Source organism: Belonocnema kinseyi, chromosome 5 (genome assembly GCF_010883055.1).
Source record: "Belonocnema kinseyi isolate 2016_QV_RU_SX_M_011 chromosome 5, B_treatae_v1, whole genome shotgun sequence".
Classification (NCBI taxonomy): Eukaryota; Metazoa; Arthropoda; class Insecta; order Hymenoptera; family Cynipidae; genus Belonocnema; species Belonocnema kinseyi.
In genome coordinates this window covers 88,260,879-88,279,377 of record NC_046661.1, presented here as the reverse complement: position 1 = coordinate 88,279,377, position 18,499 = coordinate 88,260,879, and positions in this window count along the sequence as shown.

The window sequence follows — 18,499 nt, the reverse complement described above, 5'->3', positions numbered from 1 at the left end:
AAAATAGAATTTTCTACAAAAAAAATATTTTAAATAAAATTTTTAAATTTTTAGTGTAAAAAAGATCCCTTTATTTAAAAAATTGAATAATTAAATTTTAATTAAAAAACAAAAATTTCTAATTCAGAAAAGCGAAATGTTTACAAAAAACTTGCATTTTTCAACAAACAGTTAAATTTGTAATCTAAAAAGGGATATTTTTTAACCAAAAATTGAATAGTTGAATTTTTGCTGAAAAAATTTGTTTCTATAGAAAAACGAATTTTTTTTCAAAACAATCAAATTCACTACCAAATAGTTTTATTTTTAACCAACTTATTAACATTTGAAGACAAAAGCATGAATTTTTCGAAAATAGGCGAATTTTCCACTGGAAAATATACATTTTTAACAAAAAAATTAATTTTGTACTAAAAGAGATGAATTTTAACAAAATTGTTAAATTTTCAATCAAATAGTTCAATTTCCAAACCGAAAATATGAATTTAAAAAAAAAAGTTAATTTCCTACAAAATAGTTTAATTTGTAACCAACTTATTGAATTTCGAAGCCAAAACGACCAATTTTTTATAAAGCTGTCGATTTTTCAACCAAAAGATTGAATTTTCACTATTAAACAAACAAGACATAGTTAAATTTTCATAAAAAAACAATCATTTTTAATTCAGAAAAGCGAAGTTTTTAAAGATGAGTTAAATTTTCTACCGAATAGTTTAGGTTTTTACCGACTGGTTAAATTTTTTGTATAAAAAAGATTACTTTTTAAACAAAAATGTCATAGTTACATTTTCATTGAAAAACAATAATTTTCAATTTAAAAAAGGGAATTTTTTACAAAACAGTAAATTTTTTTGAAAAAACAATTTTCATGTTCCACTAATGTTTCACTAATGTACCACAAAAAAGTAAAATTTTCAAACCGTAAATATAAATTTACAATCGAAAAATTGAATTTTTCACTAAATAGTTTAATTTTGAACCAACTTATTAAATTTTCAAGCCAAGATACCAATTTTCTGAAAAACAGTCGCATTTTAACTGGAAAATATAAAATTTTTCAAAAAAACTAATTTTTTTGATCAAAAAAGACAAATATTTTAATTTTCAGTTAAAAAAGATCACTTTTTAAACAAAGAGGAAACGGTTAAATTTTCATTGAAATACAACGATTTTCAGTTTAAAAAAGCTAAATTTTTTTACAAAACCGTTGAATTTTCGAGACAATTCTAATTTTGCATAATACAGTCGTATTTTGAAAACCGAAAACATGAATTCACGCCAACAGAAAACTGAATTTTCTACTAAATAGATTCATTTTTAACAACATTGTTGAATTTTCAGTATACAAAAATATCACTTTTTGAACAAAAATGGAATAGTTCAAATTTCAATTTAAAAAAATAATTTTTAATTCACAAAAGTGAAGTTTTTACAAAACAGTTGAATTTTCAACAATTAATTTTAAGTTTTCACAAAGCAGTCGAATTTTCAACTAAATAATTGAATTTTTAGTGTATAAAAGATCACTTTTAAAACAAAAATGGTATAGTTTAATTTTCATTGAAAAAACAATATATCAATTAAAAAAGGTTCCTTTTTTTAGAAATAAGTTAAACTTTGTACAAAATAGTTTAATTTTTCACCAATTCATAGAATTTTCGACCAAATAGTTCAATTTTTATTTTTAAAAATACCACATTTTATACAAAAATGGAATATTTAAATTTTCATCGAAAAACAATCATTTTGCATTCTAAAAAAATTTTTAATTTTCATCGAAAAACAATCATTTTGCATTTTAAAAAATTGCATTCTTTAGAAATGGATAGAATCTTTTACTAAATATTTTAATTTTTAACCAACTTGTTAAATTTTCAAACAAATAGTTGAATTTTCAATGTGAAAAAGATCACTTTTAAAATAAAACTGGAATACTTTAGTTTTGATTTAAAAAATTGTTTTCAATTCATAAAAGTGAATTGTTTTAAAAATGATTTAAATTTCTACTAAATATTTTAATTTCTAACCAACTTGTTGAATTTTTAACCAAATAGTAGAATTTTTGTTATAAAAAACATCACTTTTTGAACCAAAATAAAGAAGTTAAATTTTCAATGAAAAAAATAATTATGAATTTAGAATGGCGAATTTTTTATAAAACAGCTAAAATTTCCAAAAACAATGGTATAGTTAAATTTGCATTTAAAAAAACAATAATTTTAAATTTAAAAAGGTGCATTTTTTTAGAAATTATTTGAATTTTTTCTAAACAGTTTAATTTTTAACAAACTTGTTGAATTTTTCACAAAATAGTAGACTTTTTATTATATAAAACATCAGTTTTCAAACAACAATGGAATAATTAAATTTTCAAAGAAAAAAAAATGTTTCAATTTGGAAAAGCGAATTTTTTACAGAACAGTCGTATTTTTAAACCACAAATATAAATTTACGACAAGAAAAATTTAATTTTCCATTGCATAGTTTGATTCTTAACCAACTTATAAAATTTTAAAGTCAGAAGGACGAATTTTCCACAAAACAGTCAAATTCTTAACTGAAAATATGAATCGCTTTTTAAACTAAAATGGAATAGTTAAATTTGTAATAAAAAAAAATTTATTAGAAAAGCTAATTTTTTATAGAGCAGGTGAAATTAAAAATTTTCTACCGAAAAGTAGAATTTTTATTATAGAAAACATCACTTTTTAAACAGAAGGAAATAGTTTAATTTTCATTGCAAATCGATAATTTTGAATTTAGAAAAACGAAATTTTTTACAAAACAATGGATTTAAAAAAAAATTATTGTTCCACAAAACAGTCGAATTTTCAACTGGAAAATATGAATTTTTAACGAAAAAATAAAATTGCCCACCAAAAAGTTTAATTTATAACCAAGTTGCTGAATTTTTTATCAAATAGTAGAATTTTTATTATAAAAAACATAACTTTTTAAACAAGAATGATATAATTAAATTTATAATGAAAAAAAATGTAATTTAGAAGAGCAACATTTTTTACAAAATAGTTAACATTTTAAAAAATAATTTTAATTTTCCAGAAATCCAGTGGAATTTTCAACAGGAAAATATGAATTTTCACCCGAAAATGTCAATTTCCTACCAAAAAAGACGAATAGTCAATCAAATAGTTGAATTTTTAGTGTAAAAAAGATCACTATTAAAACAAAAATGGTATATTTAAATTTTCATTGAAAAACAATCATTTTCAATTTAAAAAAGTGAATTTTTCAGAAATGAGTTGAATTTTTTACCAAACAGATTAATTTTTAACCAACTTGTTGAATTTTCAACCGTGTAGTAGATTTTTTATTATAGAAAACATCAGTTTTTAAACCAAAATATAATATTTAAATTTTCAATGAGACAAATCGTTTTCAATTTAGAAAGTTTTAGAAAGTTTTCAGTTTTTAAAGTTGAAATTTGGAATTTTGTACCAAATAGTAGAATTTTTATCATAAAAAACATCACTTTTTAAATAAAAATGAAATAGTTCAATTGAATTTTTTAATCAAATATTGGAATTTTTATTGTAAAAAGACCACATTTTGTACAAAAATGGAATATTTAAATTTTCATCGAAAAACAATGATTGTCAATTTAAAAAAGTGCATATTTTAGAAATCAGTTAAATTTTCTTCTAAATATTTGAATTTTTAACCAACTTCTTGAATTTTCAGCGAAGTAGTAGAATTTTTATTATAAAAAACATAACTTTTTAAATAAGAATGAAACAGTTAAATTTAAATTGAAAAAAAAACATAATTTTCAATTTAGAAAAACGATTTTTTTATAAAACAGTCGAAATTTCAAATTTTCGACAAACAAATTTAATTTTCAACAGAACAGTCGAATTTTTAGTATAATAAAGATCATTTTGAAACAAAAATGGTTTAGTTCAATTTTGAATTAAAAAAAAAATTTCAATTTAAAAAAGTTTTTTTTTTAAATAGGAATGTTCGAAAAAGAAATTTATTTTCCACGAAGCAGTCGTATTTTCATTCCAAAAATATAAATTTATGACAACAAAAATTTAATTTTCTACTAAATAGTTTAAGAATTTAAAAAAAAACAATTTTAATTTTCCACAAAACAGTTGAATTTTCAAATTGAAATAAGAATCACTTTTTAAACAAAAGTGAAATAGTGACATTTTAATTAAAGAACAATAATTCTCATTTTAGCAAAGCGAATTTTTTTACAAACCACTTGAATCTTCAACAAACGATTTTAATTTTTCACGAATTTTCCACAAAACAGTCGAATTTTCAAATGAAAAATTTGAATCACTTTTTTAACAAAAAAGAAATAGTTAAATTTTAATTTAAGGATAATAATTTTCAATTTAGCAAAGCGAATTTTTTTAAAAAACAGTTGAATTTTAAATCCAAAGTGATGAATGAATTTTTTTGAAAACTTAATTTTAAAAGAAACAGCTGAATTTTCCACTAAATTGTAAATCTTCATAAAATAAAATAATAATTTTTAATGAATTATTTTAATTTTCAACCAAGGAATTAAATGTTCAGCCATTTTTAGATCATTAAAAAAATATCTTAGAAACGAGAAAAATAAAAAAAAACAGTTTAATTAAAGAATGTAATTGTGTGACATTTTTATCTTTATTTAAAGATAATTATAAGGCCATCTTGTGAAACTTGAAAATGTGCTCGAAAATATCCTAGTCTCCTCCACTACCATAAGTACTTATTTATAAATTATTGCAAGTTCATAAGAAAAATCGACGATTATTTACACATATAATCTAGCTTACTTTAGTTTGTTCACACTCATTTTTTCATTGTGGAAAAATACATGACTTAAAAAATATTGTCAATCTAACAAATATACTACTGAAAAAGAGGCAATTTTTAATTTTTAAATAAAAAAAATTGTCATGTGGCCATTTTTTCTTTAATTATTATAATAATTGTAGTAATAATAATCAACAATAAAAACAGAAGTTCTTAAAATAAAAGAATAAGCACTATGCTAAGGTGACTGATAAATAATATTTTCTATTTACTTTTCCAAAAAATAATTGAAAACAAAAATAAATATAAATTTGTTTGATTAAATTATTGTTTTTAAAAAATATTACTTTTGATGACATTTAATAATTTGTAATAATTTGTAAAATTGCAGTAATAAATAAATAAAAATACATTTATGTTATTTTATTACTGTAAATATATCTGTTGTTGAAAATTGAACTATTTTGTTGAAAATTTGTTTATAGAGTCAAAACCATTTTTTAAAATGAAGATATGACTTAAATATTTTTGTTTAAAAAATATTTTTATTTAAAAGCTGATCTTTTTAAGTTGAAAACTTGAAGTATTTGCTTGAAAATTCATCAATGTGTTTAAAACTTCGTATTTTTTATTAGAAAATTAATATTCATACTTACAGAATTATCTTTTTGGTAGAACGTTGAAATTTTTTGTTGAAAATTCCCTTTTTTTATTTAATAATAATTTTTTTTCATAAAAATGTAACTATTCCCATTTTAATGAAAATTAATATTTTTAATGAAAAATCGATAGGATAAAAAATTAATTTGTATGAAGATGCATTATTTTAGTTAAAAATTTGAATATTTTGTTGAAAATTCTTCTATTTTTTAATTTAAGTTTTTCAGGTGAAAATTTAATTATACCATTTTAATAGAAGAGAGAGAGAGAGAGAGAGAGATCTAACAAAATAGCAGAATATTCAACTAAAAAGATTAATTTTTTACCAAAAAAAGGTTAATAAAAAATTAATTAATTTTTCAGCTATCAAAGATCGATTTTTAATAGAAAATATTAATTTTCAACCAAAATGGAATAGTTTACATTTTAATTTAAAAAATTAATTCTCAATATCAAAAAAAAAGTTTAACGTTCGACCAACTATTTAATTTTTAAACTAAAAAAGATTGTCCTTTATTTAAAAAAAAAATTATATTGAAAATGGAATACTTAAATTTTCACCTGAAAAAATTAAATTAAAGAAAAGAAGAATTTTCAACAAAATATTCAAATTTTTAACTAAAATAATTCATCTTTATACAAATTAATTTTTTGACCGATCGATTTTTCATTAAAAATATTAATTTTCAATAAAGAGGGAATAATTACATTTTTATGAAAAAGATTATTATTATTAAATAAAAAAGGAAATTTCCAACAAAAGATTTCAACGTTCTACCAAAAAGATAATTTTGTAATTTTCGTTTTGTTGAAAAAAAAATCTTCTTCTTTGAGAATGCGACTATTTGATTAAAAGTGTATGTACTTTGTTGAGAGTTAATTGTTTTTTGTTTAACAATGTAAGTGTTCTGTAGAAAATTCATCATTTTGGCTTTAAAATTTTACTGTCTGATTGAAAATTCGTCTTTTTTGGTAGAAAATTAAATGTTTTTGTTGAAAATTATAATTTTTGTTAAAAATTTAACAATTTGGTTAAAACTTAACGTATTTTGTTGCAAGTTGAAAATTTAATTTATTTTAAATTCATTTTTTTTTTAATTTGAAAAATAATTTTTCGGTTTGAAAATTCACCTGTTTGTTAAAAATTTATGTTTTTTTTTGTAATTCTTCTTTTTGGATAGACAATTAATCCTTTTTTTAAAAGTATTTTTTGTTGAATATTAAACTATTTTGTGAAAAATTCGTTTCATTTGTGGGTGAAAATTAATTTTTTAACTGAAGATTCATCATTTAAATTGAAATTTCATCTCTTTCACTGAAAAATGATCGATTATGTTAAAAACTCGTTATATTTATGAGTCAAGATTAATTTTTCTAACTGAAAATTCAACTGTTAAATAACTTTTTTATTTATTGTTCAAAATTGACCTTTTTAATTTAGAAATGCATTTATGTTGATCGTTAAGATTTGTTAGAAATTCGCCTTTTTTGGTAAAAAATTAATCTTTGAAAATGAAAATGTATCTAGTTGATTTAAAATGTATGTATTTATTAAGACTTCGTTAAAATTAAACAATTTGGTAGAAAATTCAATTATTTGGTCTAAAATTCAATTTTTGTTATTAATAATTCATAATTTCAGATTGCAGATTCCACAGTTTTGTGGAAAATTTCTTCTTTCGGCGTTCAAATTCAATAATTTTGTTGGAAATTCAACTAAATCGTAAAAAATTCGCTTTTCTGAATTGAAAATTCTTGTTTTTTAATGTTTTAATGTCAGTTTAAAACTTACATTTTTTGTATTGAATTAGCAATATTGTCTTAAATATTCAGAAATTTAGCAAAAAACTTATGAATAAGGAATTTTATTATTCGGGTCTGTTATTATTCAGGCATTTTATTATTCGGAAAATTTTTAATTCGAAAATTTTATAATTCAGAAATTATCCAATTCTTAAATTTTATCATTTGAGAATTTTCAAATTCCGTTATATTATAAACTATTCGGGAATTTTATTTTTATGGAATTTTCTAATTCGGGAATTTTTATTAATTCGAGATTTTATGATTAGGGAGTTTCGTTATTCGGGAATTTTATAATTTAGGAATTTTCCGATTAGAGCATTTTTCATTCCGAAATTTTCCAATTCAACCATTTTACTATTCGGGAATTTTCTAATCAGGGAATTTCATAATTCTGGAGTTTTCCAATTAGGAAATTTTATTATTCGGGAACTTTCCAATTCCGGAAACTATTCGGGAATTTTATAATTTAGGAATTTTCCAATTCGGAAATATTATCATTCGGGAGTTTTATGAATCAGGAATTTTCCAATTAGGAATTTTTGTTATTCGGGAATTTTTCAGTTCCGCAATTTTATCACTCCGGAATTTTCCAATTCAAAAATTTTATTATTCGTGAATTTTATAATTATGAAATTTCATAATTAAGGAATTTCTTCATTCGGGAATTTTATAATTTAGGAATTTTCCGATTCGAGCATTTTATTATTCGGGAATTTTCCAATTCGAGAAACTATTTGGGATTTTTATTTTCAGGGAATTTTATAATACAGGAATCTTATTGGTTAAGGTTTTCATTTTCAGGGAATTTTCTAATTTGGGAATATTTATTAATCGAACATTTTATAACACAGGATTTTTTATCATTTAAGAATCTTATTTTTGAGTAATTTCCAAATTCAGGAATTGTTATTAATAGACCATTTTATAATTCAAGAATTTTCCAATTCGGAAATATTATCGTTTAGGAATTTTCTAATTCGGATTTTTTTATTTGGGAATTTCCCAGTACGAAACTTTTCTAATTCCGGAATTTTCTAATTCAATCATTTTACTATTCGGGAATTTTCTAATTAGGAGATATCATAATTCAGGAGTTTTCCAATTAGGAAATTTTATAATTTAGGAATTTTCTAGTTTAGAAATTTTATTCTTTGGGAATTTTCCATTTCCGGAATTTTGATAATCAAGAATTTTATTTTTAACAAATCTAGTTTAATATTTCAAGAAATTAGATGAAAATTCATTTCTTTTATAAAACATTTAATTTGTTGACTGACAATTTTACTGTTTGAAAATTCATACTTTTCACTTAAAAAATCATCGATTTTCTTGAGAATTAGTTTTTTCTGTATGAAAATTTAACTATTATAAAAAAGGATTTTTTTAAACTGAAAATGTAGCTATTTAATAAATGTTCAATTTTGCGTCTAAAATTAAAAATTTTTTTGGAAAAGTCAACTATTTTGTTGAAAATTCAATTTGTTTGGTAGAAATGTCAATCTTTGATATTGAAAATTCATATTTTCGGGAATATACAGTTAGTAGATATATACAGTTTAGTGGAAAGTTCATGATTTTGGCATTAAAATTCAACAATTTGGTGAAAAATTTAATTTTTTGTTGTTAAAAATAATAAAATGTCTGATTAATTGAAATTCTCGAATTAGAAAATTCCTTAAAAATAACATTCTTGAATAAAAAAATTCATGAAAATGCCCTAAAAATAAATTTCAGAATATTTTCTCGAATTAGAAAATTCTCGAATAATATAATTTCACAATTGGAAAATTCCCGAATTAGAAAATTCTCCAATAATAAAATTTCCGGAATGGAAACTTCCGAAATTATAAAATTCTCGAATTGGAAAATTCCCGTTTAATCAAATGCCCGAATTAAAAAATTCCCGTGTAATCAAATGCCTGAATTGGAATATCTGTTGTAATATTAAAATAAGTTAGTTAGTTAGTTCAAGTTTCAGTATAAAAAATAATTTTCACAAATTTTCAACTAGATTAGTTCAAAATAGAATTTTTGAATTAGAAAATTCCTGAATCAGAAAATTCCCGAAAAATAAAATATATTAATTGGAAAATTCCCAAATAATAAACTTTCCGAATAATAAAATTCCCGAATTATAAAATTCCTGCATTTGCAAATTCCAGGATTATAAAATTCCCGAATAATAAAATATCCGAATTGGGAAATTCCAGAATTATAAAATTACTGAATTTGAAAATTCCCGAATAATAAAATATTCGAATTGGGAAATTCCAGAGTCATAAATTTTTTGAATTATAAGATTCTAGAATTAGGTATAAAATTCTCAAATAATAAAATACATAAATTAAGAAATTCTCCAATAATAAAATATATGAAATGGGAAACTACCGAATAATAACTTTCCGAATAATAAAATTTCCTAATTATAAAATTCCTGAATTTGAAAATTCCAGAGTAATAGGCTTCCCGAATTATAAAATTCCCAAATAGTAAAATATCTAAATTGGGAAACTCCCGAATAAATAAAGTATTTGAATTGTGAAATTCCCGAATAATAAACTTCCTGAATAATAAAATTCTCAAATAATAAAATATCTAAATTGGGAAATTCCTGAATTATAAAATTTCCGAATTGGAAATTTTAAAATTGCTTGGTTCAAGTTTCAATAAAAAATACATTTTCACCCATTAATATAGCGAATTATCAACAAAATAGTTGAATTTGGAACCAAAAATTTTATTAGTTAAAAATAGAATTTTGGAATAATAAAATTCCTGAATAATAAAATTTCAAAATTGGGAAATTGCCAAATAATAAAATTTTCGAATTAGAAAATTCCCGAGTTATTATATTCAAGAATTGATAAATTTCTGAATCATAAAATTACCGAAAAATGATATTTCCGAATTTGAACATTCCTGAATGATAAAATATCTGAATTGGAAAATTCGCGAAGAAAGAAATTCCTGAATTATAAAATGTCCAAGCAAGAAAAGTCCCGAATTAGAAAATTTCATCAAAATAAAATTTCTGAATTTGAAAATCCCCTAAAAATAAATTTCTCGAACAATAAAATTTCCAAATTCGAAAATTCCCAGATAGTAATATTTTCGAATAGCAAAATTACTGAATTACAAAGTTTCTGAATAACGAAATTCCTCAATTATAAATGTGAGATAAATAAAAGCTCCCGAATTAGAGAACAAATCAAACAATACAAATCAAATCACTCATAAAACTATTTAAAAAATTATAAGTTTATTGCGTCGGTATGTTTTTGTAAGTAAGAATTTAAAATTTTCAAATAGATTTTAAAAAAGTTTTATCAATTTTGAAATAATTATGCACGACTCAAAAGTAATTTCATTCCTAAAATTATTAAAACGTTATAAATGTACTGCGCCTATAATTTTTTTCGCTGATTATTTGTATATATTAATCTACTTAAAATTAAATCATTCCGGATTTTTTTAACCGTGAAAAATGTTTGTAATAATAATAAGCAAATATATGACAGCATAAAACAAAGTTATAAGCTTTAAAAAAAGCTTAAAAATGCATTTATTACATTTTCTTGATAATTTGAAAAAATGTTATGCGTTTATGAAGCAAAATATTTAAGGAAAAAGAATTTTAAAACATTTTTAAAAAGTTTATTAAGAATGCATTTCATTTTATGAAAGAATAATTTAAAAATTTACAATTAGAATTTTTTCGAATAAAAGAATTGAGAATAAAAGGAGGAAGCAAATAAATATTTTCCATATGACCACCGTGAGACCCTATCACTTTTAACCTGCAAGTTCTTGCACCAAACGATTCTTTACAGAATTCTTTTTTCTTCTGATTTCGAAGTTTTCAATACTTTTGAATTTCAATACTTGTGAAATTTTGAATTTCAATTACTTCATATTCGTCTTGAAGATTTTGGTGTTGAGAATCTTCGTCGATGTTGATGTAGTCAATATTATTTATTGGTAGCTCGCGACCTTCAGCATCTTCCCAAAAGTCTTCATCTTGGTTAGAAATATCTGATATTTCTTAATGATGTTCCATCGATTCAAATTCTTCTTCTTGCTATCTTTGTTTAGTCTTTTGAAAATGAAATTCGATGGCTTTAGGTTTAAACTTTTCAGGTGTTCGAGTACCTTCAATTTCAGTGTTCATTTTCTGGAGCACATCTTCTGAAACAAAGTTTTCAAATTTTTGATTAACTTCAAATTCATCGATAAATTGGATATCACGAGCAGCTTTTATTGCTCCGGTGTCAGGTAACCATATTCTGTATGCTTTCTTTTCTTCGGAATATCCAATAAAGATGCATTTTCTAAATCGTGGTGTAAGTTTTCCTCTTTTCGGATCTGTATCTAGTCTAAGAGCTTTAGATCCAAAGACTTTAAAATACGACATTACAGGTATCTTTCCTGTCCACTTCCAGAATGGTGTCTTGCCATTTAGAGATCTTGAAGGGCATCGATTTCGGACGTGATTTGCTGTTAAAATAGCTTCAGCCCAAAAATGTGGCGGAACGTTGGCTTGTATCATCTTGCAAGTAGCCATTTCTATTAATGTTCTGTTTTTTCTTTCAGCTACCCCATTTTGTTGTGGAGTATGTGTAATGGTTAACCTCCTTTTGATTCCGGTTAAGCTCAGGTAATCATTGAAGTCTTTATTCAAATATTCAGTCCCATTGTCTGATTGCAAGTTCTTTATTCTCTTTCCAGTTTGATTTTCAACCATATTTTTATAATCTTGAAATGCGGATAGGGTCTCGTTTTTCTTCTTGAGAAACCTTGCTTCACACCATCGATTATGATCATCTATAAAGACAACCATATATTTTGCTCCTCCAGAGATGCTGCCCTCATTGGACTACACAAATCAGTATGTACTATTTCTAGTGTTTCTGTAGATTTTGTTGATTTCTTCGGAAACGGTTTCCGCATCATTTTTCCTTTAAAGCAAACTTCACATGGTGGTCATTTTGCATTTTTCTCTACCCTAATTCCATGAGCAAGATTCTTCGTCATTAAATCCTTCAAACTTCTCTCATTTAGATGTCCAAATCGTTTGTGCCAGTTTATTAAATTTTTTGGTACTAATTTTGCAATAATATTTCCTGCTTCTTCAATGTGCTCAGATATATAGTATAAATTATTAACTCGAATAGACCTGAACTTAATATCTTCTTTATTATTTACCACTACAGCAGATTCTTTATCAAAAATTACTCTGAATCCTTTGTCTGTAATTTTGGCAACAGACATTAAATTTGTTCGCAAGTCTGAAACAAAAAGAGTATTATCTAGTTTTAAAATTTTATATTTCTCACCGTCTGATACTGTCAACTTCATCAAACCTTTGGCGTTGACTTTTGCTGAAAAGCTACTTACCAGATTTAGTGTTGTATGGTCCGACTTTTCCAATGTTACGAACTTCTTCTGATCGTGGGACGTGCAGTCACTGCCCATACACCAACTATTCATTCCATTTTCATCCTTTAAGGCTGAATCAACAACAGCTTCGTTCGTCACTAAGAAACTTATTTCTTCACAGCTCGTCGCTTCCTTTTTTGCTAGAAATCCTGTCTCTTCAACGTTTCCAGTGCTTTCTCTCTTCGACCAGCAATCTGCAATATAGTGACCCATTTTCTTGCAACGAAAGCACTTGATTTTCTATTACTCATCATTTCCCCTGAATTCATGTTTCTTGAAAAAATTTTTGCTTGCCACCATGGCATCTGGAACAAATTCCATATTCCTCTTCTTTCAGTCACTTTCCTCTAGAATCTTAATTTTCAAAACCTCTGGTGTAGGGAGCTCATCTCTTGACTTAATTGCGCAACTGAAGTTGTCAAAACTCTTAGCTAAACTTTGAAGTAATAAGATCGCCAACAAATCTGGATTGATTTCAACATCCATGTCGCCTAATTTATCAACGACATCAAAATGAAGCTTACTTTGCCGGACCCTTTGATTGATAAATTGACTCCAATTTACTCCACATTTCGTGGGAAGTCCTGCAACTTTTAATTTGTTTTAGTTCTGATTCACAAATAGCTAAAATTAAATCTGACTTAGCGATCCGATCTGCAGTGTCCCAAGTTTTCCCAGTGGTCACACAATTTGGCGACATCTTTACGACATCTTTACGACATCGTTACGACATCGTTACGACATCTTTACGACAACTTTACGACATCCTATGTCCATGTCGTTTCGGTGTCTTTGCAATATCGTAAGGACATCGTCAAATCATACGACTTATTTACGATATCGTAAAGACACCTTAACGACATAGACATAGGATGTCGTAAAGTTGTCGTAACGATGTCGTAACGATGTCGTAAAGACGTCGCCAAATTTTGTACCCACTGGGCACCGCTGCTTCTGAAGCTTCGTCATTAGCTGTGACAGCTGGTCGTTTATTTTCACCACACACATATTTCCAAGTATCATTTTCAATTAAAAGAGCTAGTACAGCAAATAGTACTTCAATAACTGTGTATTATACTCTTTATTCAATCCAAAATTAGAATATTAATAAAATGTCAGAGAGACTTAAAGAAAAGTTATAAATAAAGTGAATGACCACATGAAGTTAGGTTCGCAGGTAAACATTATAAACAATATAATTCTTAAGCGCGGATTTCCAGATATTGATGTTCCAAAAATTCTTAAATAATAAAATTCTCGAATAAAAAAATTCAATAAAATTAAAATTCACAAATTGTTGATAAAACACCCAAATCGGAAAATTGCATGATTATAAAATTCTCTAATTGGAAAATCCTTGAACTATAACATTTCTGAACTGGAAAATTCTTGAATAATAAAATTTCTTGATTGGAAAATTGCTGAATCATAGAATTTCATAATAATAAAATTTCCAAATTGGAAAATTCTTGAATCACAATTTTCCCGAATAATAATATTTTCAAGTTTAGAAATTCCTATATTATGAAATTCCCGAATTGGAAAATTCACGAATAAAGAAATTCCTGATTTATAAAATGTCCGAATAATAAAATTCCCGAACTAGAAAATTTCATAAAAATAAAATTCTTAAATAATGAAATTCCTGAATCAGAAAATCCTCTAAAAATAAAACTCCCGAATAGTTTTCGGAATTGGAACATTCTCGAGTAATAAAATTTCCTAATTAGAAAATTCCCGGATAATATTTCCGAATTCGAAAATTAGTCACTACAAAAATTTCCGAACCACAAAATTCCTGAATTATAAAATGTCCCATTAATATAAATTCCTGAATTAAAAAATTCATTTTTAAATAAAATTCTTGATAAATAAAATTTGCTGAATTAGAAAATTGCCTAGAAATAAAATTCTTTAATAGTTTATAATATTACGGAATTGGAAAATTCCTGAACTATAAAATGTCTGATTAATAAAAATTCTCGATTTATAAAATTCCTTAAAGATAAAGTTCTTGAATAATAAAATTAATGCATTTTTTAGCCAAAAAGATCAAATTTCTACAAAACCATTCAATTTCAACAAAAAAGAAATTTGCTAACAAACTTTGGAATTTTAAACCCAAAATTAGAAATTTTGTATACAAAATGTTTTTTTTTAACTATACAGCTATATTAACAACTTAATAGTTAAACTTCAGAGCAAAAAATTTTCACAAAATTTTTAAGCCAACACGATACATTTTCAGATAAGAAGATTAATTTTCTAGTCAAAAAGGAGAATTTTCAACAAAGTACATAAATTTCTTAACAAATAGGTGAACTTTCCAACCAAAAATTTGACTTTTCAATAAAACTTTAATTTTCTACGACAAAGTCGAATATTCATAAACATCTTCTTTGGTTCAAAATTCTTTTCATTCGGTAGGAACTCTTTTTTGCTTAAGAATTTTTCTTTGGAAAACTGTCAGCTTTGGATTTTTTTAAATATAAAAATTACTTCGTAAAATTCGACCTAATTTAAATGGCCTCGAAAGTGGAGCGGAAAATTGATTTTTACTAATACAAAACGCTTTCTCAATTTTAATTGTGAAATCTTTGAAACATTATACATAAATTCAGATAAAAAAGTTTATTCAGTATAAAATTTGTTCTAGTTTCAAGGCATTCATTAGTAAATAACCTCTAGTTTGGTTTCCCAACAATAAAACATTATTTGACATGCTAACAAAAAGCGATTCTTATACCTATTAATTTATGAATCATTTAACAAAGTTTGTCGAATTACACATCTGTCGGCCTAAAATAGAAATAAAAAAATTTCCGGATTAACTGCGTGAACCAAAAATAAAAAAATGCTAACTAATTATTTTACGAAGCATTCTCAAACAATCTTTTAAATGCGAAAAATAAAGTTTTCTGTCTTTTTTATAGAGGAAGTGATGATGCGCTTTCAACTTTAGATTCATCAACATTTTCTCAAAAAAAGTGCAGGCACTTGTTAAATTTGTTTATTTGAATTTTTTATTGGAGACGTGCTGAAAATAAATTGTCCCATTCAAAGTAAAAAGTAAACACTCAGACGATTTTGTAATCGAAACCGCTTTAGAGGAGAATTCTTATACGAGGTACGTACACATGATTTGATAAAATCAACAGTGTCTGTTTAAAGAATTTATTATCTAATTAAGTAAATTTTATGGAATATCATACGAGATTGGTATATATATTAGTTACATGTGTGATAAAAATTATCAGTGCTGATTACGAAAATTTAAAAACGTTTCGTCTATCTACTGTAATGAAGTGCGTTTTTTTGAGTTTCGCCCTTGTATTCTTATCTTCGTTTTATTTTATTGGTAAGTTTAAAACTTTGAAAATTGACTTTTTGTACTTATTTGAACCCTCGAAAAGTTTAAAATTTCAAAATATTTCAATTCCAAAAGATTCAAAAGAATTTAAAAGGTTTTAAAAACTAGAAGATTGTGCGCGCTACTATTTAGACTTTCTTCTGAAATTTTTTTGAGGTATCGTGATTTTTTAGAAAATCGCATACTAAAAGAGTTCAAAGAGAGGGAAAATTGGAAACTTTCCTAATAATAAACTTCCCGAATAATAAATTTACAGAATTATAAAAATTCCTGAATTATAAAATATCTGAATTGGAAATTCCCGAATTATAAAATTCTTGAATAATAAAATATTTGAATTAGAAAATTCCAGAATAATAAGCTCTCTGAATTATAAAATTTCTGAATTTGAAAATTCCGAATCATAAAATTTCCAAATAATAAAATATCCAAATTGGGAAATTTCTGATTAATAAAATATTTCAATTGGGAAATTCCAGAATAATAAACTTCCCAAATAATAAAATTCCTGAATTTGAAAAATCCTAAATAATAAAATATCTGAATTGGGAAATTCTCTAATAAAAAACTTCTTAAGTAACAAAATTCCCCAATTACAAAATTCCTTAATTTGTAATTTCCACAATTATAAAATTCCTAAATTTATAAATATCCCAATTATAAAATTCCTAAATTTCTAAATTCCCGAATTATAAAATTCTAGAATAATAAAATATCGGAATTGAAAAATTCTCGAATAATAAAGTATCTGAATTCGGAAATTCCAGAATAATAAACTTCCCGATTTATAAAATTCCTGAATAATAAAATATCTTAATTGGCTAATTACCAAATAATAAAATATCTGAATTACTGAATTCTCGAAAAATGAAATATCTGAATTAGGAAATTCCCGAATAACAAATTTCCGAATTATAAAATTTCCGAGTTTGAAAATTCCCGAATAACAAAATATGTGAATTGGGAAATTCCCTAAAAATAAACTTCCCGAAAAACAAAATTCACGAATAATAAAATTCCTGAATTATAAAATATCTGAATTTGAAAATTCCCGAATAATAAAATATCTTAATTCAGAAATTCCAGAATAATAAACTTCCCGAATGATATAATCCCCAAATAAGAAAATATCTAAATTATGAAATTCCCCGATAATAAAATATCTGAATCGGGAATTCTCAACTAATAAACTTCCCGAATAATAAAATTCACGAATAAAAGAATTCGTGAATTAGAAAATTCCTGATTTTGAAAATTCCGGAATTATAAAATTCTTGAATAATAAAATATCTGCATCAGCAAATTCTAGAATAATGAGCTCTCTGAATTATAAAACTCCTGAATTTGAAAATTCCCTAATTATAAAATTCCCAAATAATAAAATATCCAAATTAGGAAATTCATGAATAATAAACTTCCCGAATTATAAAATTCGCGAATTACAAAATTCCTGAATTTGCAAATTCCCGAATGATAAAATTCTCGAATAATAAAATATCTAAAATAGGAAATTCCAGAATAATAAGCTCTCTGAAATATAAAATTCCTGAATTTTAAAATTCCAGAATAATAAAATATCTGAATTAAAAAATTCCACAGTAATAAAATTCCAAAATTATAAAATTCCCGAATAATAAAATTCTTGAATAATAAAATATCGGAATTGAGAATTTCCCGAATAATAAAATTCTTGAATAATAAAATATCTGAATTGGGAAATTCCGGAATAATAGGCTTCCCGAATTATAAAATTCCCAAAAAATAAAATATCCTATTTGGGAAATTCCCAAAAAAAATTCTCTTATTATTTGCTTCCTGAATTTGAAAATTCTGAATAGTAAAATTCTCGAATACTAAAATATTTGAATTAGAAAATTCCAGAATAATAAGCTCTCTGAATTATGAAATTCCTGAATTTGAAAATTCCGAATTATAAAATTTCCAAATAATAAAATATCCAAATTGGGAAATTCCCGAATAGTAAAATATTTCAATTGGGAAATTCCAGAATAATAAACTTCCCAAATTATAAAATTCCTGAATTTGAAAAATCCTAAATAATAAAATATCTGAATTGGGAAATTCTCTAATAATAAACTTCTTAAGTAACAAAATTCCCCAATTATAAAATTTCTTAATTTGTGAATTTCACAATTATAAAATTCCTAAATTTATAAATTCCCCATTTATAAAATTCTTAAACTTTTAAATCCCTCAATTATAAAATTCCTAAATTTGTAAATTCCTGAATTATAAAATTCAAGAATAATAAAATATCGGAATTGAAAAATTCCCGAATAATAAAGTATCTGAATTCGAAAATTCCAGAATAATAAACTTCCCGATTTGTAAAATTCCCGAATAATGAAATATCTGAATTAGGAAAATCCCGTATAAAAAATTCCCGAATTATAAAATTTCCTAATTTGAAAATTCCCGAATAACAAAATA